This window comes from Mustela nivalis (assembly GCF_964662115.1).
Source record: "Mustela nivalis genome assembly, chromosome: 1".
NCBI classification, from domain to species: Eukaryota; Metazoa; Chordata; class Mammalia; order Carnivora; family Mustelidae; genus Mustela; species Mustela nivalis.
This window is the reverse complement of record NC_139020.1, coordinates 108,347,404-108,372,797: the sequence shown is the minus strand read 5'-3', so window position 1 is coordinate 108,372,797 and position 25,394 is coordinate 108,347,404. Positions and strand designations below refer to the sequence as shown.

The following is a 25,394-nucleotide window of genomic DNA, read 5'->3' as shown; positions in this document are numbered from 1 at the left end:
CTACAAAACATGGGATTATTTTTAAGAATAAATGAGAGAAGAAGAACCTAGCTTGGTTCTTGACATGCGGTAGACACTCTACTATTATTTTGAACATTGCATTCTGAATATTGTTATACCCCAGGTCTTACAATTTTGATTATATTGCTCAAAAATGGTAGCAACTATCAGTCATCATCACCATACTCAACAGCCTCTACCATCCCAGCCTTAGCTTCCCCTGGTGTGTCCTTTCAAGGTGTTGTGTTCCAAACATGGAAGATTTAGACTAAATCTGCCTGTCAGTGCTGGAATGCTGAGCAGACAGCTCAGGTCTAGCAATGGTAGCTACATCCACTCATAGGCTAGGGGAGCAGAAGGCAACAGGATATCCACATGCAATAGCCTGACAGATTTTCCTACCTAGGGGCTGGAGTACAGGGATTGAGAGTGGGCAGTGTCTAAGACAGAGACACCATGGCTTCCAAAAGTCCAAATCACAGGAGTCCAAGCCACCACTTCTGGCAAAAGCCAAATAAGACTTTATCTAGGAGGGAATAAAGCTGGTTAGGAAGGTCACCAGAAAAAGAACATAAAAGCCAGGATTAAAGTAAAATCCAGTCGAAAGGCATAGTGATTAAAATCGACCTAGCTCTTCTGAACATGACAGATGAGTCTTTTTTTTCCTCCCCTGATTATAAAAATAAATAACCCTGCAATTCCCCTGGCCATAAATTATAGATACACTTGCTTAGAGTGAAGACACCAAAACATTCATGGGAAGGATACCCATCAAATTCCGAATAGTGGTGGGAGCTTTAACCATGTGCATTACATTTGATTTCTTTGAACAAAAAAATAAATATGGCAAAATGCTAGCATCTGTTTTCTGATGGTAAGTACATGACATTCGTTACATCTTTTCTGTATGATTACATGTTTAATAATTTAAAACATAATTAAATATATGTTTAAATTAAGTGTATAATATTAACATGTGACCATTACAGAAAATCTGGAGATTTTATGAGTCATAACATAGAAACATAATGAGTTTTTAGTGTTCTGATGTTAGCTATTTAAAAGTCAGGATGTGGTATTTCTCAGGTTTAACAGGTCTCACTCTGGTGAGAATTCATGTAAGACCACTGTGGTAGATTTACATACTGACAGTCCACATATGTATGTTGGGAGGAAGATTTCAGGATCCTTCACATCATACTATCTGGCCAACCATTCCAGAAATGCTCAACTATTAACTTCTGACCTGGCTGAACAGAAAGTCCCATTTTAAGATAAAAATCAGGATCTCATGCTCTCAATACAGAAAGAAAATCTAAAAGAGTTGTTACAAATTTCACAAACTAAAATTCATGGATGGAAACCCAGCAAGGATAAAGAGCAGAACACCACCATCAACCATGGGATCTAACTGACATTTATAGAATATTCTGCCCAACAAGAGTGGGATTCACAGTCTTTTCAAGGGCACATGGAACATTCACCAAGATAGACCATATCCTGGGTCATAAACCTTATGGATGTCTCCCATGAAGCAGAGAACCTTCAGACCCTCACTCCAAAAAAAGTCTCATTTTACCTAAAATTGACAGACCATCTGGAGTCTCTGACCATAGCACGGCCGAAGAGAAAGCAGAATTGCTTCACGGTGGGCAATACTCATCAGTAATAGCTGCCTGCCAAACCATTCCGAAGGAGACAAAGTACCTATAAAATAGAGACTCAAGGGCCCAAAGCAAGCAGTCTGGATCCATCTAGTTCAGGTGCAAACTGTAACAAGCCCAGAAATGCCCAGAAATGAAGCAGTCTGCACTAGCATACTTAATGGTTTAGTAGAAAGAGCATGGGAGTCAGCTGATGAAGGTTTGGGCATGGCTCTGCCACTAACCCACAAAAGGCTGTGGGCCTGTCTCTTTCACTTCCTCTTTCTGGGAACTAGCTTCCTCTTGGGCAAAATGGAGTCACTAGAACCTACAACGAGACCTCCAAGATGATTTCCACTTCTACCTCTCTGTGGCTATTTTTGTGCTCATTCTAATTCCTCTGGGTTCTTCAAGGAAAGGATGAATAATTCTTGGTGATTTTTGTGTTCGAAGTCAGGGGAGAGTGTGAGACCTCAGAGGGCATATTTGCTTACATGACCTAGCTTATCCCACACCTACTCCCCCCGTCAATCCTGGATCTGCTCAGAAGTATCCCGAAGGGTTCCACAAGGACATATTTACAAACAGCTTCCAAAAAGCGGTAAAATGGCAAAACAAGCGTTGCAAGAGAAATTCTGTATACCAGACAATTTAATTCTGAACAATGGACCACATGAGGGTGTATAAATAACTAATTACGCTGGACAACATGAACAGCTTTTTTGGATGATTGCAAAATTGGGGAGGAAGGAAATGTGATGGGTATTTATATATTTGGGCTTCAGTCAAAGATTTCATATTCACTCTTAAGCAATTTGACTTACAAAATTAGCTCAGACTAGAACACGGTCAAACGACTCAAAATTGGCAGAGTCTGCTCTCAAAGGAGGATGGTTTGTGTCTAAGCATCCAGGGGACTGAAATGGAGGATGGGTGTGCCCTCTAGTCTCCGTAGGGTGTTGGGTTAGAGGTGCCTTGGTCTCTGCGATGACCTAGAAAAGTAGAGACAGTTTGGGAGCATTTGGAGAAAGTGTTTCAATGCAAAGTCAAGCTCATCTTGTTATCATACAAGCACATATTCCTGGGGACTTGATTCCACATTTTCCCCAAGTCCCTACTGTGTGACTGGTACGATGCCAAGTCTTGGAGAGGTAGATCCTGGGTCTCTGGAAGAGGCAGGGCATACCTTGCTCACCCCTGTATATCTGGTACTGACCTCTGCCTCTGGTACCTACCTACTGGTTGTACCAACACAGTAGGTGAGCAGAGATACTTATTGGATAAGTGAATTGTTGAATGAAATGAGTAACACACAGTCCTTACCCAGACAGAATCTTCAGACCAGTGAAGGACAGAAAACTGTGTAGTTTTCTCTAACACAGAGCAGGTATTAATACATGTGATCACCGAGGCTCTGTGAGCACAGAAGAGATACAGCAGTCAATTCTGACCTTTGCAATTGGCAAAGCTCTTTCCTCCTTGCTGTAGGGCCCTCACACACCCATTTTTTTTTTATTGCTACTCTCTGCCTAAATCCTATTTATCTTCATAACATCCCTTCCAGAGAAGTCTTCCCTGACTCCACAGTTGCTAAGTAATACTCCCTCTCTTTTGCATCATTCTGCCTCAGGGCACCAATGTGCCCTGTGTTCTATGTATTCAAAACACATAGAACAGCTCATTGTTTATATTTTTATATGTGTGTTTATTTGTGTGAAGTCTACTCGGGCAAGACTAAAAGCAGCAGTGTGTGTGTTTTTCACAGGTATCTCACCAACACCTAGTACGGTGCCTCGTGCTCAGGAACGCAGAGGACATTTTTTAAGTTGTTCATGGGATACACACAGAACTCTCCACAAAGGATGCAGAATTTGACCAGGACCTTGAAAAAAGTTCTGACAAAGAGAAATGTAGGAGAAGAGAATTCCGGGAGGATGGAACAGCATAACCAGAAGCAAGGAAGAGGAAAGGTACAGACAGGAGACACTGACGTGGTCACGAGGAGCAGACCAGTGTTTGCCACAGGTGACGGGCTAAGGAATAGCAGTGGGAACCATCAGGGGTTTTTAAGAAAGAGAAATAAAATGACCAGAGCTGGAACTTACAAAGCTGGCTCAAGAAGCTCTATACGAAGACTGACTGATCAAAAGAGAAACTGGAGAGAAAGAGATTATTAAGAGGCTGCTAGTGACCCATGAAAAAAATGAAGGCAGTCTGACTGGGGCAGCCCTAGTAAGAGTGAAAAGATCAAAGATACGGTAGCATGTGAGTGAATGGAATTATATGTGTGGAGAAAGAGAAGGAGAATTCAACAATAACCCTCAAGTTCCCACCTGGGAGAGTGGGGGGGAGGGGAGGGAGCTATGAGCAAAGATTGCGCACACAACAGAGCAAGGAGGAGTGTGGGAATGAGCAAAGTAAGAGAACTTCATGTGGACCTCTGATGTCTGAGGTGTTGAGGAGCCATTAATGGTAACTACCAAGCAGAAAGAAAGAGATCAGGACTAAGATGTCCTGGCAACACCTGCCAGGAGTGTAGACTAGAGTTGGTGAGCCTTAGATGAGAACTTCCTGGAACACATCCATTTTTCCTGCACAAAATCTCAGCCTGAGCCTCAGACAGTGAGCCCAGAAAAGGGGTTCCAGAATCTGCCAGGGTGCCAGCACCCTGTTTCCACCTTCTTTGCTGGATGTTGGACAGCAGAGGCACACCCTGCTAGTCATTCAGTTGTTGGCACACAAGTAACCATTGCTCTTGGATCCTGGAAATTAGCCTTTCTACTTTGAAAATCTTCTTGATACTCTCTCCTTCCACTGTGCTCTCCCAACTAGTGCCTACAGCCTGAGCTTACCCTGCCTTAACTCTTTCCGATCTTAACACTCCAGGTATCCAAAGCTGAATTCTTCCTGGCCACAATGCACCCTGTGTCCTCATCAAGGATATGATGGACTTAGGGAAGAAACAAGAACACACACAGAGCTAGGAAAAAAAAAAAATTATCTCCTGATGGTAGAAACCTTAGCTTTGACTGACAGTAAGATTATGCTCCTAAGTGTTTCCAAACTTAAATAATGAGGAAAATCAGCCAAATGTCAGACTCATATGAAAGAATTTCTGAAGGTGAAGAGTACCACATGGGTATTTGGTCATGACAGTTGACAGAGAGAACATTGTTTCTCACCAGTCATCCACAGTCAGGCATGGAGAGGGGTGAGGCCAGACTGATGAAACAAGCTCAGCTCTCAAGGAGTTTTTCCTTGAAGGAGAAGGACAAAGGCAGGATGTTAACTCTACCAGCTGCTTCCTTCAGGGGGCCTGCTGTGGCAGAAGTAGCCCCTCACAGATCCGCCAAGAATGAAGCTTTTAAAATTACTACTTACAAGGACATAGGGTCAGAAGTTTCTAGAATTACTTTCCACTTAAGTCAAAGAAGCTCAGGGAAGAAGGGAGTTCCACTATCAGATGTGAGTGATTTTGAACCCTAGCCCACACTCTGACCCTCTGGAGATACCTTTGGAGGTTAAGGAGTGCCTAGTGACTGAGGGTTGACACAAGGCCATTTGTTCTTTTTAATATCCCAAAGTGCCTAGCTTGAGCCTTTCTGCAGGAGCAAGAATATTAATGCTGTGTGAATAGCCCTGGGACAGGACCACAGCACTATCCTCCACCTCTCTAAACAATGCCTATCTTTTGTTTCAAAATTGTATATTTTGGTTTTGGTATGGATATTTTTTCCTTATTGCCAGAGGCAGCAAAACTTGGATGAGAAAAGTCTGGAGTTCAAAACCTGCTCCTCTGACCTCTTGGTTTCCCCGGGCCCCAGTTTCATCAAATGTCCAAACGAGGGAATGACAGTTGCTTGGGTATTCTCAGGTTGTTATGAGGAGTAGGTCATATGCGCAAAGAGGAAAAGGCTTTGTACTCTTGAGCTCTCCACACGTCAGAGATTAGCATCTGACTAAACCCATCAGGTAGATTTTCTTCTACCTCAATTTCTGCTCTATTTTCCTTGAGGTTCATGAAGTGTGTTAAGAGGCTGTCACTGGCCATTGTGGGCTTCCTGCTCTCCGCCTGTGTCAACAGGAGAACTATGGAGCACAAGGCCTGTGAGCACCTCCAGTCTGTGAGAGCAACTTGGACTGTATATGTTAGAGCACATAAGATAGTCAAGGAAAGCAAAATTCTTCCCACCACCGGTTCTTCTTCTTCTTTTTTTTTTTTTGGTTAAAGATTTTTATCTATTTATTTGATAGACAGAGAGAGATCACAAGTAGGCAGAGAGGCAGGCAGAGAGAGAGGGGAAAGCAGGCTCCCCGCTGAGCAGAGAGCCCGATGTGGGGCTCGATCCCAGGACCCTGAGATCATGACCTGAGCCGAAGGCAGAGGCTTAAACCACTGAACCACCCAGGCGCCCCCGACCGCCGGTTCTTCTTAACAAAGCACAGCCAAGCTGGTCTGGGAAAACTGGAGCAACCAACCTTGCCTGGAATGTTCTCTAAATAAAGAGTTCATTCTGATGGATGGGAATTTGGGGCCAGATCATCCCAAGTTCCAGTCCCAGTGGGCCACTCCCTGGCTGGGTGACCCCAACAAGGTCACCTACCATAGCAATATAATGTGGCTAATAACACCAACCTATGAAAAGGGCTCTCAAGAGGAAATCCAATGAAGTAATAATTGTGCAAGTGTCTGTCATGCAGCAAGCCCCTTGTCATGGGTTTCCTTCCTTCATCATAGGGGCAGAGAGGAGAAGTGATGATAACAGTAGTAACAGTAGCGATTTTATTCAGCGTTTGTCACAGAAGGCGCCTGCTCTTGCAGCTTTAATTCTACTGGCTCATTTAGCCTTCACAACAACTATTTACATCTTCACGTCACAGGTGGGTAAGTTTAAAGCTCTGTATGGTTAAGGACCCACCGGATGTCACGCAGTTCACGGAGCGGATCAGGAAACGATGGTGGCAGCCGGCCTCTCGATGTACTCCACTTACCCACGAGGCTTCAGTGCCTCCCGTGATTGTGGATATTAACCCACAAGGGTCCCTTTAACTTTGTTCTGAGATGTGATACATAGGCTTTTATCTTCTTCTTAATACAGAATCTCTTTCTAGAAAATAGATATTTTAATGAGTTTTTTTTTTTTAAATATCGAAAATATGCTTTCCTGTCATTTGTAATGAGTCAGCTTCTAACAAGCTTGTTAACTGGAAGTTATTTTTTTCTCCACCTAAACTACCTTTGCAGAGTTCACACGCAGTTATTTATGGTTTAAGGGCATCATATGTGTAAACCAAAGTATGTTTATTAAGGTTAGAATTAACAGTGATTGAGTTGATTTCACTGATTGGGTAATTGGGGAAATGAACAGGTAATTGGGTATTTACAGAAGAAGGTCAGGAGCAGTTCCTGGAAGGGGCTAGTCAGTCAGAGCCATTCCAGACCATTTGCTCAGCCTTGCCTCCCTACCAAACCACCCAACTTTAGGGCAGGGAAGGAAAGCACCATGTGAACACTTGCTTACGGCTGGTTCATTCTTCTCACAAAAACTGTACTCTGGTCTGATCTACCCTGACTCTTCTCAAGGCACTGTGTCTGCAGAATGAAACCAAACCTCAGTGAAGCCTCAAGGGTCCTCCACCCTGGTCTGACTCCAGACCACTTCTGCTACCACGCTTCAGACCCTGCTCTTCCCCAATCACTCCCTCCCCGGGGCCTTTGCATAAGCCAGTCCCTTCCCCTTTCACTCTGCCAGTATGCCAGCAAGTTTTCAAGGCCTTTCAAACCACATTTTCCCCACATGTATGTCCCAGATACTCCCCAATTCAGAATTAGCCTTTTTTTTTTTTTTTTTTTGCTTTAGTTTCCCACTGTGTAGAATTATACTGCTATTTTAGAACCAAGTACTGATCATCTTGTGCGTGTGTGTGCGTCTGCTCCTTTCACCAAAAGTGAGCCCCTATTTGGCAGGGTGAAGGTGACTTTCATCTGGGAATGCCCCCGCAGTCCATCAACAATTCCTGGTGAGAGCAAACTTTCAGTCAAGTTTGGCTTACTTGAGTTGAGCTTCGAGCATAGCAGAATAGAATCATCTCAAGATTGTGCTCTGAATGGAGAGCCCACACCAAAAACTAAACCAGCCAATGAACTTTTCCTACAGTGACTCTAAGACAGCACAAGCCATCATTCTCTGCGAGTCAGAGGGAAAACTCAGATTTAAGCATCTGAAGTTTTACTTAACTGAAGGCATCATTCCACCAGAAAGTATGATTGTGATTTCTCTTACTATTCAGAGTATGAATAAGAATCATTATAGTGATCAATTAGTGGCAGGGACCATTGATTTTTAGAAAGGAGAATTAATAATGCATCATGGATCGTAGTTGGAGACTCTCAGGCATCCTTTGCATACGCCCTGATAATAAAAATTTACTCAGTAGCACTTTACAGTTGGTATGTCAATGTGATTTCATTCTCATACTGATACAGAAAAGCTGGACTCGTCACCAATTTGCAGAACAGAAAATGGAGGACAAGGCAGGCAAAGAGACAAAAAATTGTGCGGTGCCAGAGTTGGGTCTCAGACTCAGGACCCCTGCCTGTATCCTGGGTTCTCTTCTCCCGGGCACAGTGCTACAGACTGAATGTCTGTGTCATGTGTTGGAACCTAATCCACACTACAATGGTCTTTGGAGGTGAGTCTTTGGGAGGTGATTAGGTCATGACAGTGAAACCCTCATGAATAAGATTAGTGCCTTTATGGGGGAAAAATAAGCGGGGCCACAGAAAGATCCCTCATGTCTTTTGCCCTGTGAGGACGTAGCTCTCTGCAAACCAGGAAGTGAGTCCTCATCAGACAAAGAAACTGCCACTGCGTTGATCTTAGACTTCCCAGTCTCCAGAGCTGGGAGAAATAAATGTACGTTGTTTCAGCCACTCAGTCGATGTCTGTTACAGCAGCCCGAACCAACTAAGACACGCTGCCCTGCCCAGGGTCTCAGGAGCTTCCTCAGGATAAGGTTTGCAGATGAACAGCTTCCTCTCCAGGCCTCCGGTGTCCTTGTGGAAGGCTTGTCTGGGTCTGTATCACTCAAGCCACAGTTCATGAAGTACAAGTTAGGTGCCTCAGCTCACTCCAGAGTATCTCAGGTTCCAGAACAGTCCAGAGTGTTTCGGTGATCTCTGGTGACATTTCAGAGACTTACCTTCATTTTATTTTATTTTTTTTAAATTCCTGACTTTAAGAAATAACTATGCCCTGATCCTAAACCACTCCTTCACCTCACCTTCCCCTTACACAGTAAACTGCCTGATTCTTTCAAAGATCTTTTTTCAAAATGAAATCAGTGACACTTGGTGGAGGGGTTGTTCTAAATGAGCTGAGTCTTCATCTATTTTAGTAAAATATTAATTCACAGTATAAGCTCCCTGGTTGCCCAGAACAGAGCTTGGCAAACAGAAGCTGTTCAAGACATATTGACTGTTGGATAAAGTAAACAAAACAAGAAATAATATTAATAAGCGTATTACTTAGAGTCGTGGAACTAATCACAATAAAAACTAGAGCAAGGATGGTTAGAAGTCATTGTCTCTGAGTGCAGTGACTCACGGTGGGAAGAACATGAATCAGGAAACTGCTGCCTACAATTATGTGCCTTCTGGAGTATTTGATTTCAGGGCGGAGTCTGCCTAATCCGAGGGAAGCCTTTTCTCAGTGCTCCTACCTGCAAAAACGGCACCCTCCCACCTTAAAACGGAGAAGCACCCCAGCACCAAAGCCCTGTGTCCACACCTGTTTTAACCACGTGGCTCTATTACTTTAATAAAAATCCGAACATCAAATAAATTTTACAAATCGGTTTATATTCTTTGCGTCTTGTGGTCTCTGAGATGCACAAAGGACCCAAAGCCTCTATCAAGAGTCCTTTCTTCAATCCTCCTTCCTGTAGCTTAAAATTACGAAGCCAAGTGGAAGAAATGACTAAGTGGCGACAGGGGAGCCCACTGCCCTTTCACACACACAACGCTGTGTCTTTCAGGGTGATTTGCTACACCTCTCCCCACCAACTGTATCATGATCCTGTACTCAGAGTACACCAGAGCCCCAAAGCACCCCCCCCCCGCCCCATCTCATGCAGTGGGTGGAGGGGACAGCTTTCCAGGTTGATCGAACAGAAAGAGCCCAGGACATGCCCACAGAACGTCCAATTCTTCTGGCACCAAGGGTGAGTGTGAGGGCTACTGTTTTGAAAATGACACAATTTAAGCAACAGCTCAAAATAAGTATTCAAGGCTGAAATTAAAGTATAGAGACAAAGATCATGGGGAGAAGGCAGGAGATGTGTGCGCTGGGCCTGCCTATTGCTACCCAGTGGCTGGATGAGTCACTTGTCTGGACCAGAGGCTGTTCCCCCAATGACAGGAGGACAAAATCCTGCCCTACCAGCCTCATAGAGTGACTATTGGAGGAGATACTGGGCATTAAAAAGTTTGGGGGGCTCTGAGGTTCTGCATATTTTTACAAGATTTTTGTTATCATACATGGGACTGGAAAGAGACGGAGACATTGTTTTTTTTCCCCTGGCCTGGAACTTTGAGTCACAAAGCAGCTAACTCAGCAGTTTGGGGGCTGACCTAGGGGAGGATTTCTGGCCTCTCGCCTCTTGTCCCCATTGTTAAAATCAGCACAGTGCTGTAGAACAGAATCTACAGCACAGTGCTGTAGAATAGAATGCATCACATAGATGTAATCTTTAAAAGCAAACCCAGAGGGGACCACGTGCTGCCCTCTAGGCTCTCCCTGCAGAGCCCCTAGAGGAATGTCATGCTGACTCTCTGAAACCTATGTTTTCTCTCCAGGTTTAACCTTTCAGAGACAGAGGCAGAAAATTAGCACTGAGGGCCTCCTACTTCTGGGAAATCTTAGAGCATTTACCTGAATCCCACTAGCCTTGTAAAGCAGGCACTCTTATCCCCCTATATTGAAGATGAGGACTGAGGTTGAGACGGTTGACGGGAGTTATGCAAGTCTGCAGGCAATTTAAGACCTGGTCTCTGCCTGAGCTCCGTAGCTTCATGGTGACTGGATGTGGGGCCAGGAAACCAACTTGAAAGATGTCAGAACATGAGCTCCAAGTGAGGGGACATATTACAAACCATCCTCACTCCCAATAAGCATTCACTCTCCAGCGAGGTTCTAGAAACTTCCAGGATGAGCTTCTTTGACCGAATAACAACAGGACTAGTAGCCTAGAGGAAGATATTGAAAGGTTTTGCCTTCTCATATGTGTTCCTGGCTTCCCACTCTGGGATACCCTCTCAGAAGATTGTTAAACTCATGACAAAGGTCCAGGAGCTCCCTAGGGTAGGGAACCCTCTCCAGATGGCATGCCCACTTCAATCTCACCCAGGCAGAGTGGGCATGGCCTGCACAGAGCCCCAGCTAGCCATGGTCTCATCTGAGTGCCCTGTAAGTGCCTGGGGACATCTAGAGTAAGTGTTCCTGATCTCCCCAGAAGCCTCCACTTTTTACAATTATGCTCTCTGGCAGCCCCCAGGCACTCCAGCTCCAACTCTGGGCTACAGGGGTATGTGGGACTCAGGGCACCTCACAGTTCACAGACTTCTCCTGCCTTTCTGGCCACAACCTGAGGCTTCCTGATCTGGGTTTGGGGGAACTGAGGCTTTGTGGCTGTCGGAACCTTAGGCCCTTAGGCAAACTGGTTCTGGTGCAGAGCTGCAGGAAAGCACCCAGGCCTGGGCCCACCACCTGGAGCTAGATATGGTTGGGGAGAGGCTCCAGGAGGGCTAAGGGCATGGGGCGATCCACTCAGCATTGCTATGTAGGAGGTCCACTAGAAGTTACTATGTGGGCTCCTACTGTCCTCCATCTCAGAGCCTACAGAGAGGAAGCAGTTTGACTGCCCTGGCCCCTGGCAGTGGGCTGGTAGGGATCGGATTCTGACACCTGCAGTTTGAAAGGGAAGGAAGAGATCCTGTCTGGGCCTCTCTCTGCAGCCCTCAAAAGGAATATCTGAGGGGATGCCTGGATGGTTCATTTGGTGGAGCATGCAACTCTTGATCTCAGGGTCATGAGTTCAAGCCCCATATTGGGTATGGAGACTGAAGAAGAAAAAAGAAGAGAAAGGAAAGGAAAGGAAAGTAAGGGATACCTGGGGCTGGAGATGGGTAGGACCTTTTTATCAGCAGGATGGAGGCTGCAGGCAGAAGAAAGGATAGACACAGAATTTCAGGCCTCAGAATCCAAGGTGTTTTGGAGGGTACTGGACACTCAACTGAACTAGCAGGGATCAGAGAGACTTGGTGTATATTTTAGCACTGAGAAAAGAGAAGAGGATTTGGTATTGCCTGGAGCATGGTCAGACTTGGTTGGAGAACTGCAGGAGCCACTTCCTTCCCTGCAGTCCCTGGAAATGAGCTCACAGTCTCGCCTTCTGAGCTTTCTGAGATCAGTCAGGAGAAGCTGTGGATGGACAGGGTGATGTCAGATTCCTCTGGCACAAACACAGGAGTTTACAGTAGAAGGACTAGGTTGGAAGAGTGTGGTTTAAAGCTGTCCTGGCCAGACTGGGGGAGCCTGGAAGGTCCTGAGTACCCCCTTTCATTTCCATTTCCACATCCCCTCCCCCCAGGGTCTACAGAACATCCAGGCTCCTGGGCACAAGCAACTTGTCAGGAGAGCTAAGTCTAGTCAAAGAGAGAAAACTGCCAGGCCAGGTGCTAACTCAGGGAGGTTCTAGGAGGGTCCTGGGTAGCAAGTGGAGTATGACAGCATGATTGGGGACCAGCAGTGAACACAGACTCAGTAGTGACAGGGGTTGGGGGGCCTAGGAGCAGATCTACATTCCCACACCTGGGCCAGGCTTAGGAGCAGGCTGGGTCCTGTTAGGGTGGGGAACAGAAGAAAGTCAAGGGTATTAGTAAGAAGATGGATCCCATTCCAAGAGTGTATAAAGGCAGGGCCTCAGGGAGAGGAGGAGCAGGATTGGACCCAGTTGCTAAGCACAGGCAGAGAATCATAGCACCAGGGCCAAGACTAACATGACACTTCTTTCCCCAAGCTACTGACCCAGGACTCCTTAAATTCTTTTTTTTTTTTTTTTTAAGATTTTATTTATTTATTTGGCAACAGACAGAGATCACAAGTAGGCAGAGAGGCAGGCAGAGAGGTGCGGGGGGTGGGGGGAAGCAGGCTCCCCACTGAGTAGAGGGCGTGACATGGACATCCATCCCAGCACCCTGAGATCATGACCTGAGCCGAAGGCAGAGGCCCAACCCAGTGTCTCAACCCTGAGACACCCAGGCGTCCCAGGGCTCCTTAAATTCTAAACGATTTTTTTCTTCATAAAAAAATTCACCCACTACAGAACCTAGGACCAGGCTGAGTCTTCATAGGGCCTACACGAAATCTGGCATAAGTTCCTGGAAGAAAGCTAGCGAGCCAACAGGGGCCTACAGAGCCTGATCCCATCACTAAATCCCTATATGACTTTTAATAAATCCCCTCACCTCCTTGGACCTTAGTGGCCCCATGCATGAAATGAGGCTGGAGGTCCACAATTGAGGTCCGTGAAGCCAGGGTATCTAAGGATGGGCCCAGGGATCAGAGAAGAGTGAGGCTTAGAAAGAGAGACTAGAAGCCCCAACTCACCACCACCTAGAGCACTTCCATTTTTAAGTTGAACATTTTGAGTTTCCATATAGAATTTTAGGGAGGAGCTGCCAAAAAAAGAAAGAAAGAAAGAAAGAAAGAAAGAAAGAAAGAAAGAAAGAAAGAAAAGAAAAGAAAAGAAAAGAAAAGAAAAGAAAAGAAAAGAAAAGAAAAGAAAAGAAAAGAAAAGAAAAGAAAAGAAAGGTAAACAGACAAAGAGAAAAGTGGGGGGTAGTAAAGAACAGAAAAGAAAAGGAATAAAAGCAGACAGACGAGAGTGCTGAGCTAGATGGTCTCCAACAGTCTCAGTCCTGCTGGGCTCTGACTCACTAGGATGCTCTCCTGCCCACATTTTCAGGAACCACTCCTGTTCCTTACTGCTATCCTCTCAGGGAAGAATCCATACATAAACCCAGAACAAGCCAGTGGTTAAATCTCATCTTCCAGCTCTGGAGAGCGGCTGGCTCAAAGAGGAGGAAACTGGGGGGCCGATGTGGGCTAAGAGGGAGGAGGTCTGAGGGCCTGAGCTGTAAATCAGGCTCAGAGATTTGGATACCCTGCTGTGTGACCTTCAGATGCCCCTCGGGGTTCCAGAAACCCGCACACTAACACCCAGGCTGAGGGAAACATGCCAAGCTCCCAGGCTGCCCCTGGAAGCTGGGCCCACTCAGAGGAGTTATTTTGAATTTTCAGGAAAAACTGCTCAAAGCCAAACCTTCCTTCCCAAGAACAACACAGGCAGCGATTTTTTATGTGCTTGGGAGATGACAGCTTTGGGCCGGTCTAGGCCGATGCCAGGCCATGGAGACACACAGATAACATCCACGCCCAAATCAGTATGTATGGATCACAATTGTGATTTCATTTGACTCTACAGGCTTCCAAGTGTTGTCAAGTCTCGGGGATTCCTGACATTCTTTAAATGGTTTTGCTCTACCATCTCTCAACCTGACCGTACTTTGGCACTCGATATTCAGCCCACAAGGTTAGACATGCCACATGAGCTTGGAGATAGAGCAAATCCAGACTATATTGCTGGTTTCCTTGATGGGCACACACACCACCAGGAGAGAGCACTCTACTGCTCTCTCACACAAGAGGAGGAGTCATTGAAACTATTTGAAACTCATTGAGTCCAGTGGAAAGAGCACTGGACTGAAAGTCGAGAGAGAATTCCCTAGAGCTAACACCAACTGATCTTCCCTCCATGTGAGCGCTAGAAGGTCACTTCCTTTTTCCAGGCCTGTTTCCTCGCTGTGAAATGAGGAGGGGAGGGGTCCTTCATTCACTCACCTGACATTTACCATGAACCTGCTCTCTGATGAAGTGGTTCTCCATGACCAAGGTGGCAACTCAAGGAATGGCACAGAAGCCACATGAGACAAATTAACTCTGGAGATCACTAAAGCACCTGATGTCAATGTCAATTTTGACTGTAAAAGAAATGGATTAGGCACATCCTCATCCCTCTGAAAGCTCCCAGAATAATGAAGGACAGGGACATGGAAGGATAATCACTGATCAATGTGGAAATGCTTTACTAGCAGTTACCTGGCTGTCATGGGGTTTCAGAGAGGATAGCTCCACAATGTGTCCCAGGAAAGGGGACAGCTAAGTTGAATTCTAAAGGTGGCACACAAGAGAAGGGAAGAAGCAAAGGAAGGAATATGGACAGGAGTTTGGTAGGTTCAAGAGTTTCAAGTAATTCTTCTATGATGAGACACTGTGGGGTGAAAAGGGAAGAGGAAGTAAGAGATTAGGTAAATCTGATCTCCAGGAGTCTGTGTGCTTCAGGCGATGGGGTTCAGGTTTGTTTGGGTTCTTCGCCCTGAAGGCAATAGGGAAACACCAAGCTGCAGGGTGATTTAGGAATCTTGCTCTGGCTGTCTTATAGGCGATGGTCTGGAGGGAGAAAGAAATGGAAGGCAGGGAGATTGCTGCTCCAGAAGCAAGAGCAAGAGGTCATGGTGGTATAAACGGCATCAGGCATGATGGGAATGAAGAAAAGGAAGTGAAACCAAAGTATATAGGCAGGGCCATGACTAGATGAACATTTTCCATTTCTAACTTTCTAGGACTCTACAGCTAAAGAAATCTCCCTGCACACATTTCACCTCCCATTTTTACCTCCCCTCCCCCCACCGCCCCCACACTGCGAAGTCTGGCTGGCCCCTCCCACTCTGAGGCTTGGATAATAGGTGTGGCAGCGGGCCCAGAAGTTCCCGCCATCTTCTCCACCAGCATGTTCTGTTGCCTGAGCAGTTGGCCGCCGCCATGAGTGTTAATTGGAGAGACATCTGAAGTGACCAGACTGGTTACGCCGCCGCCATGATAGACACACTCCATCTGCTCTAACAAGGCGCCTCTCAGTACACACACGAGGCCAGCCCGTCTCCCTGTGCCCAGGACTTGTTAGAAGTGAGATACAGAGAAGTTAGATTCGTAGGCTTTTTAACTGAAAACTGCCTCAGGGAACATTGAGTGCGTGCCCTTTATTTTGATATGGAAAATGAGGCCTACTCTTGCCCCGGATTCCACTAGGAGCACCTGGTGTGGGTCTCCTGGCCTGTCCTCTGCCCTTTGTGGGGGTGGATAAGGAGTGAAGCTGGGGCCTGAGCTTCTAAAATCAGAAGCTGACCAGTAGAGCTTCCTGAGCAGATTTGCTCAGATGATGGACTAACTGGTCAGTAACTTTACTTTGGGGTGGAATTTTCATAGAAAATATTAATTTCTTAAAAATGTTTCAGTCTATTATCTAGCTGGAAGGGACGTTAGACATAGCCTCCTATGCCAATGGTTTTCTGACCAGTATTTGTTTTGTTTTAGTAGAAGATCCTTTTCCACAAGCTGGAGCAGAGGCTCAGAAAGGGGAGCACTTGGACGAGAGGCCAGAATAAGTGACAAGGTGTGATTAGCACCAAGCTCATGGAACCCCAAGCATATATTCCACATCGACGGTCTTATTTGGTCTTCACAACAAGCCCACTGCCACCCACTCCCTGCTCTGCACTGGGAAGGGACATGGAAGAGGAAGGCTCCAATACAAGTAGGTGTATCTGTCTTATTTTCAGCCCTAAAATGTTACAAAATAGACTCTTTTAATATTACCTGATTGTTGCGTGGTTCTTTCTAATTATTTATTCACAGTTACACATATAATCCCATGAGAACTGTGAAGAAGGTCCGTGCATATCTTTTTACAGAAGACACAGAGGAAAAGGAATAGCCACACTGTCTTGGCCCAGTGGGAGGGCCAAGAACCAGCTGTCTCAGTGTTTGCATCTCCATGCAGGGGCCCCTGTAACCAGGAGTTATCACTCATCCCAAGAGCACCCACACTCTCATCAGTTGCCTTTTGCAGACTCAGTTCCAGTGGTGAAAACAGAGAACCACTGTTGCTAAGCTGCCGGATTACACATAGCATTGCAACTTCCTTGATTGTAGTTCATCAACAAGGGAGAATGGAAGTCATTAAGGAGGCCAACCTGGGACTTGCAATTAACGAGGAGCCAAGGTATCATGAGAAACCAGCAGGAACTGGAGGGATCTGTGAAGAGCAGAGGGTCAGGACTCCATGAAGCCCCAACTTGGCGCCTTCTGCCTTCTGAGGTGCTGAGAAGGTAAATATGTCTGGTCCAGCCCTGCAACAAGCGACAAAGGCAAAGCTGCGTGGTGGGCGCTAGAGCCAGCAGGCCTGCAGTGCAGGTAAGACTGGATGTCAGGGTGCTGAGGACGTGCTCTTGGAAGAACCTGGTCGTCTATAGGCCCTAGGTATATGCTCCCGCTGGGTGGGGGAGAGAGGACCATGGCCAGGGGAGGTTCAGGCCTGGGTCATCTCCTCCCCAGTGAACACTTTCATAATAGAGAGAAATCTGGCTTAGAGTGATCCTGAGAGGGAGAAAGCAGTGGAAAATGCAGCTCCAAGTGAGACTGTGGTGCTGTATAAGGGGTTTCGTTGCATTCTCATTTAGCCGATTTTTGATCATATGGTGATTGAGACACTTGGCCGTGACAGATGCCTGATTCTTAGAAGCAGCTAACAACTCTCCCACGATAATAATGGTGATAAAAATAATAAGGATAGCAGCAATAATTATAAGTATAAATATTAGAATAACTACTATTAAGGACAGCTCACAGACGTAAACAGTTTTGATTCTTCTAGAATTCTTTACTGTTTGTTATTGCATTTGATTTTCACAAAACCTACAGGAGATAGGCAGCGCAGGAAAGACATTCACACCCATTTTACAGAAGCAGCAGCTAAGGTCCAGAAAGGAGGAGTGGGCTGTTCAAGTCATAATCTGGTGGCAGCACAGCCAGGATTCAGAGGTGGGAGAGTAGAGGAGGAAAGCTGAACAATTTGGTCCTGCCAAGTCCTAACAAAGAAGGATACTGATTCCCTTTGGAAGGTATGCTTATTGTTGTTCCTTCTGGGCAAAGTAACGTTGAAAGGCCACACTGCTGAATGGGGCATCTAGAATCTCAGAGATCCAGCTGTGCAAGGGAAATGTGACTCATAAGGAACACTTTAAAAAGGGAGATGCTGGTCTCTGGGCCTAGAGTGGACAATGTTCACAGTTGCCTGGTCCTCAACCACATGACAGAAGCCACAGAACCAATAGAGGAGAAAAAAAATAAGCCACTGCATAGACACATGTCCAGCATTGCTCTTCAAGGTCACACGGAGATCTCTTCTTTGTCCTTCCTTCCCCGGCCCCAGCGGCCCCTGCTCTGGTGGGAACTTCTGGATATCCTGAACTTGATCTCTTTCTTCTCTGCATCCATGGTGCCTAGTACATTGCTGGGCACAGAGCTGTTGTTCAATCCACGTTGAATCCATGTGTGCATAAAGGAAGGAAGAGATGAATACATCAAGAGATGACTGACTTCGAGCCTGGGGGGTACAGGGAGGACAAGCCCTGACTCAAATAACCTGCTCCTTGTGCCAAGAACTTGGTCTCTCTGTGTCTTCTCCTGTTAATATTTACCACAAATGTTTACGTCTTTGCAAACTTCAGGGAGAATAATGTGGAGTCTGAATGACGGAAGGTCAAACAGCAGCATAAACCCCGAAGTATCACTGCGAGGGGCTGCTTAATAAAACCGCACAGCTGCCTTCCTCCTCCCATCAGGCCTTGGTAGCATTACTAACCTGATAAAGAATACCAGCCACCGGAAACCATGGCCATGGATCAGTTCCAGCCCACCAGATTCACATGTACAACAATTTCAGTCTACCTCGGAGACTTCACCAAAAAGACCACTGACTTAAATACCCAAAAGAGAGCATTTAATTCAAAGGCGTAGCGGGGGTCTACATGTGCAAAGCCCTGTGTTAAGCACCTGGGGGATAGGACAATTAATCCGATTAGTTCTTGCTTTCAAGAATTTACAGTATTATGAAGCACAAGATAGTACCAGGCAAAAAAAATAAATAAATGCTAAGTAGAGCGTATTAATCTCCTATTGCAGCTTTTAACAATTCACCGCAAATTTGGTGACTTAAAAGTACATAAACTGACTATCAAACAGTTCTGGAGGTCTGACAGGCCCACAGGGCTGTATTCCTTCTGGAGGTTCTAGGGGAGAATCTCTTTCCTTACCTTTTCCAGATTCTAGAGGCTGGCTGCATTCCTTGGCTCCTGGCCTATCTCCCATCCTTTAAAGTCGGCAGTATAGCGTTTGCCCCACTGTCCCACCTCCTAGCTCCCTTTCATAAGGACCCTTGTGATTTCATTGGGGCCCCCTGGATAATCCAGTGTAATGTTCCCACTTCAAGTTTCTTTTTTTAACGATTTATTTATTTATTTATTTGACGGGGGGGGGGCGGGGTGGTGTGAGCATGCATGCAAGCAGGGGGAGGGGTGGGGAGAGAGAGATTGAGAATCCTGGAGCAGACTCCCTGCTGAGTGGGGAGCCCAAGGCAGGGCTCAATCCCAGGACTCCGACATCCTGACCTGAGCTGAAGTCAAGAGTTGGATGCTTAAGTGACTGAGCCAGCACCCTCCACCATCATCTGAAGATTCGTAATTGTATCTGCAAATTTCCTTTTACCATCTTAGGTAACATAGTTACAGGTTCTAGGGAGTAGGGCGTGGGCATCATTGGAAGCCACCAGGTAAAGGAACAGTTAGTTAGAAGCTTTGGGAGTTTACAAAGAAAACCATGGTGAATGCCATCAGGAGGCTCAGCTGGGCTTCACAAGGAGGCACCATTTGGACTGGTCCTGAAGGATAAATAGGATTTTATGGGGGGGGGGGTAGGAAATGGTGAAAAAGAATTTGGTGAAAATGGGATGAGTGTTTATGTGGGAGGGAAGCACTGGGAGGCATGGCAGAGGATACTATCTAGTCCAAACTGAAAGCTTTTGCGTTCTTCATGCATAGGGAGACCTCAAACACTTTTTAGAAATGTCCTGTCTTTCCAAAAGATTATTCTAGCAACAGCATGGACAATGTACAAGAGAGCTAAGCTGTGCACGAGAGGGCAAGGTGACGAGTATGATAGCCTAAGCCAGTAGATGACGAGTTAAGCCATTGGTAAAGGGGCTGGAAAAGAGGGCAAGATTTAGAGACACCAGAGAAGTCAATTTGTCAGGATATGAAGACTCTACGGAAGAGAAGAGAAACCTGGAAGAGATGAAGATATAAGTGCTTGAATTGATCCCCTTGTGTCGACTGTTAATTAGGTGAACCATTAGCCCAAACAGTACACGGGCAAAGGAGCAGATTTGAGGAAGGAAGGGGATACATTCAGCACAGGCTGTTGAGTCCAAGGTGTTAGGGGCTTCCAAGTACAGGTGACGGTAGGTCGGTGGAATTTCAGATTAGAACCTTAATTGAGAGATCATTGCCCTTTCTATCTGGCTGCCATCCATTTGTCTAGTATAAAGGTCACAGCAGACATGAGTGATTAAAATGAGTTCTGGGAGGGGCGCCTGGGTGGCTCAGTGGATTAAGGCCTCTGCCTCTGGCTCGGGTCATGATCCCAGGGTCCTGGGATCAACCCCCACGTTCGGCCCTCTACTCAGTGGAGAGCCTGCTTCCCTTCCTCTCTCTCTGCCTGCCTCTCTGCCTACTTGTGATCTCTGTCTGTCAAATAAATAAATAAAATATTTAAAAAAGAATGAGTTCTTGGATACCTGGATGGTTCAGTACGTTGAGCATCGACTCTTGATTTCTATTCAGTTATAATTTCAGAGTCGGGAGATTGAGCCCTGAGTCGGGCTGTGTGCTGGGCATGGAGCCTGCTAAAGATTCTCTCTCTCCCTCTCCCAATCTCCCTCTGCTCCAAGCACTTTATATCTCTACAAGGAAGGAAGGAAGGAAGAGAGGGAGGAGAAGAGAAGAAAAGAGAAGAGAGGAGAGGAAAAAGAAAAGAAAAAAGAAAAGTTCTGAGAATTCTATCTAAAGTGGCAGAAATTCCAGCTCTTCAGATTGAAGGAAGCATGACGAGAAGACCTACCGCTATCCCCAGGCAAGTGATTCCCAAACATGACATTTCCTCATGTCACAATGAGGGAGCAGTTGTGCGTGTCTCTTCAAAGGAAGAAGAACAGTGCCCCTGTATACCTGTGACTGAAGCTGGCATGTGTGGGACTCAGGCCTGTGAGCCGAAGCAGAGAAGAGAAGCTAAGAAACAGCTCTGTGGGGACGGGGTTACTTCCGTCCAGCCAAACCCTCCTACTTTGTCTCTCCATGACTTATTACTCCTCCTCCTTGCACTTAAATTGCCCTTTTCTCCTTCCCATCAAGGCTCAGCTCAAATGTCCCCTCCTCTGGGAAGCCCTCCATGGTTCACCTTCAAGGAAATAATACTCGCCCCTTACCATTGATTGTATTTCTTTTAGGATTCTTTGCCTGAAGTATCTGTTACTTTGTATTATAATCACTTATGTATTTTAAGGCTCTCTTCCCTCCCAAACCCAGAATTTTTTGAGAGTGAAGGTACTGCCTGATTTATTTCTGTGAGCATGCTAGAGCCTGACATGATGTCTTGCACACAGCCGGTTATCTATAAATTCAGGATAAATTGATAAGAATGGTTGTGCACTTACGTGGCACCCTCCTCTCTCTCCTACTTTATAATAAGTAGATGTTTTGGGACCTTCCTGTGGACAGGGACTTCTTCTTACTAAAGTCTAAGAGTACCTCCCGTGTGATTGGAGCACTGTCAATCATTGTTGAATTCAGCCATGTTGATGACTTGGGACTCACAGCAAAGAGATCTAGAATAATGAGGCCTGTTGGTATGATTGTTTTGAATCAATAGACCACAGAGCTTGAGGACAGCTCAGCCTTGCCCCAAGGCTGGGCGAGGTGAGGCATCTTAGACCCTGAAGAGAAGAGAATGGGATCCAGAAGCAAGTGGAACTTTGCAAAGTGAGCAGATGTGTGGACTGAGGATTCAGGGGGAAAACCAGCATGGTTTTCAGTGAGCACAAGACAGGACGTCTGGAGTCCTGGATGTGAGGCCTGGGTCAATTTCTGATTAGCTGTGTGAACTCGAGCAAATTGTTCCGCAACTACCTTTCCTCATCATTCAAGTTTCTACTTGAGTATCACCTTTTCTTGGAGGAAGGTCTTCCCTGACCATTCAAACTACAAACATCCCCATCAACTTCTTCTAGTTTTGTTGCAGCAACAGTAGCCTACATAAATCTGAACGCATTTGCTTAGCACTTTCTTTCTGTTTCCCTTATGAGAGCACAAACAGACCACAGCTCTGCCTGTCTGGTTCATCAATGTTTTGGTTTGCCATATTCTAGGAACTCAATATTTGTTGAGTAGTTTGACTATCTATAAGCTAGAGGTAGGTAAGATTTCTAAGGAAGTTGATTAGATGATTTCTAATAAAAATGATTTTTATTATGATTTCTAAGAAATTTCTGTCCTCCTAACTATACAATTGCACATTCAATTCTGTATACCTCTGATGATCTTGGAGATTCTGAAATGAAATATAAATTTAAGTCCCCAAAATTATTATAGCGGCTGCCTTTTGATGTAGTTGCTGAACTTATCCTGAAAAACAGTGGTTGTAAGACAAATTCTGCAGTCTGCAGTGTCTGAGTCTTCCATGCTGGTATTCAATTCTTCCCTCTGCAAATGCAAGATCAGTCCAGCTGGGCCAAAACATTGGGCTGTGAGGCCCAGGACTCTGGTCACCGAGGCAGAGAATGTTATGGTGGAAGATAGAGAAGGAGTCGTGAGATATTAACCACTTTAAGTGTTTTTGCAAAGAAATGGAGACATTGAAGCCAGAAGAGGAGGGGGCTATCCAGTTCTCCTGAATCTAAACCTTTAAATCATTGTGTTTTAACTACTCCCTGTACCATGAAGACAATGGGGCATTCAAAACTGGATTTTTGATTTTAGAAAGGGGTGGCTCTTGTCTGCATTTCCTCTGACCTGGTGGGGGAAAATCAGAATCCACAAACAGCACAGAATAAGAGCCCCTTCCTCTCAGGGAGTGGAGAAGAATACAATCCTAGGTCTCTCAGAGCACACCCCACAGCAAAGATGCTCTCAGGAGGTGGGTGGGGGCTGTGAAATTAAAGTCACAGTCCCTTGAGTGAGCGCGACAACCTGATAGGCTCCGCCCCTCGCCAAAGGATGCCTCTACCTGAGCATCTGGGCTGGAAACAAGGGAGACCCTAGGAGAGTGGTGCCAGGGAGAGAGCCGCCCCCACAGGGAAACTTAGCCCATGAGCCCCAGATCCAGGCAGCCTCCAGGGGACAAATTGCGTAGACTGATTTTCTCTAAACTCACGGAAAAAGATCACCTCGAGTCTGCCATTTTCTCCTCTGCAGAGCGTGGCGGGACAGCCATGGGGATTAAGAGGGACTTAGCTGTGACAGACGCTAGCACATTGGAACAATCTCATTTTACTTCTAAAGAAGCAGACCCCTTGACCAACAAACAAGGCAAGGGAAGGTGTTTTCTGATTCAAGGCCTGAGACCGTGTGTTCTCCCTTAGCGCTTAAGGCTCTCTATACATAATCAGCATTTTGTAGTTCCCTCAAAGTGGGCATGTTGACTACCTCACTTCACTCCACTGACAGTTCTGCGGCGGGGGGGGGGGGGGGGGGCAAACCAGGTTCTCACTCATTCAGGCACTGGGTTACTGTCAGGGCATCACTCTGCCAGGAGCCGTGATGGGGGCTGCTGGCCATGCAGGTACCAAATGTGACAGCAGGGGAAACTGAGGTTCAGGAAGCCAGTGTGGTTTGCCGAGCAGTGCAGAACGATTCTGCGGGGGCAACTGGAACTCCTGCCCGGCTCTGCTCAGTGGGCGGGTCTTTCCTTGCCTGCTCCACACCCTGCTGCCCATTTCTGCACACAGAAATTCAGACGATGATCAACGTCTCCTGTCGCTCCCTTCCTCTTCCTTTCTTCTCCTGATTTACATATTGCTAAATGATGAAATTATACAGTACATAATTCCACAGCAACTCTGCTGCTTAAAAAAAAATCGGGAATGGAGTAATTAGGCAGAAAGGATTCTCAATTAGGCAGTGGATTCTGTTTCTAAAGCAGTAAATGGGGAAGAGATATTTTTTAACTGTCTCTTGAATATATTGCCACGGAGTGATTGCTGCCTCGTAGAGCAGCAGTGCGGCTCAGAAATGGAACCCTGTGAGCCTGCCTCAGAGCAGTGTTTTGCGTCTGAATTTCCTGCCTGGTTCTAGGTCTTCGGGTTTGGGAAGGAATCTCACACTGTAGGGTCTCTGGCACCTAAGATCAGCAGTCAAGACTGCCACTTAATGCTACGTGTTTTCTCTAGTTTTCCTTGTTTTAGGGTGGATCATGGGAGAAGGAACATCCAGACGTCTTCCCAGGATCCTTGGTGCTGGGCAGCTGCAGAAAACAATGGAAGGTAGCATCACTTGGGTTTCCCAAAGGTGATCTTGAATTCCCAACCTATCACTTTCCAGTTGGGTGGCCCTGCAGAATTCTACCTCTCGGGGCTTTAGTGGGCTAATGAATATACATGACTCTAATCCCATGCAGTGACAAGGAGGATGGTGAGAGGTAATGGTAGAATCTAGCATGGGGTAGGAGTAAATGGAAGGTTCATTCCCTTCTTAAGAGGGAGTCTTTGCTATGTTCTTCCTTTGGGAGAGGGTATAGATTTGTTGAAATGACTTCTCTGTGCATGTAACTAGAACCAGTGGGTAGAAATTCAAGTCACTTATAGCTTATTAGCATAAAAATAGTCACCTTTTGTAAAGTTGTTCAACAGTAGAGCTCATCAGAGGTGAGTTTCCCATCACTGGAGATAATCAAGCAATGGTTCAATGACTATTTGGAAGAGATGTTTTAGAGTGGATCCCAGCTGCCAGCAAAAGTTGAACAGTTTGACCTCTTGGGTCTTTTCCAAAGTGAAATTCCATAATTCTAACCATGGTAATTTTCCTTCTGTAGCATGAGGAAAAGACCAAAGACACCTAATTGACATGTAAGGACTTGTGTCTGCTTCAAGGAAAATGAACCCAGATGTACTAACCTTGAAGATCCCGGCCTTTCTCCTTCTGAATTATTGCTTTGCATTGGGTTAACACCTGCAGTGCCCCATTATGCCCATATGCCATGACTTCCAGGAGACACTAAAAAGAATCATAGATTGAGTTTAGACTAAATGCAAGTGAGTGGGCCTCCTGCCCTCCTGGGTTTTTTCATATAAAATAAAATCGTAAAGGATTCTAAAACGATCCATAGTGGGCTTTGCTGGAACTTTATTTACTTGCTTGTTCCTTGGAAGATAAGTCATTTCTAGAACGTGGACACCAGTAACGAGGCCACTAACTCATTATACCAAAATCTGCATGTTCTGGGATGGACTATGGCTTTGCCACAGTGGCCAGTAAAATCTTCCAAGTGTTTATAATGCCTAAGCCTCAAAAAGCTAAATGGATTTGATGCCAGACTTTGAGTGAAAGACAAAGCTCAACCACCCATCTAAGGTCAACAAATCTCAATATTTGCTGGGAAGGCAGAGCTTATCCTGTGAGTTTTCTTGGCAAGACTCGGTCAGACTGAAATTCATCCTAAGCACATGATGGGAAAACCACTGGCA

At 45.8% G+C, this 25,394-nt stretch overlaps 1 long non-coding RNA gene across 2 annotated transcripts; it reads left to right on the top strand.

Moving 5' to 3' along the window:
• Window positions 1-16,742: 16,742 nt before the first annotated feature.
• LOC309846030 lies at window positions 16,743-25,029 on the top strand. 2 transcript variants are annotated; one of them, XR_014301702.1, is made up of 3 exons: window positions 16,743-17,017; window positions 24,102-24,194; window positions 24,743-25,029. It is a non-coding gene; the product is annotated as an uncharacterized lncRNA (long non-coding RNA). The 2 variants fall into 2 exon arrangements; XR_014301703.1 differs by having other exon boundaries at window positions 16,753-17,017; window positions 24,102-24,219.
• The last annotated feature ends 365 nt before the right edge of the window (window positions 25,030-25,394 follow it).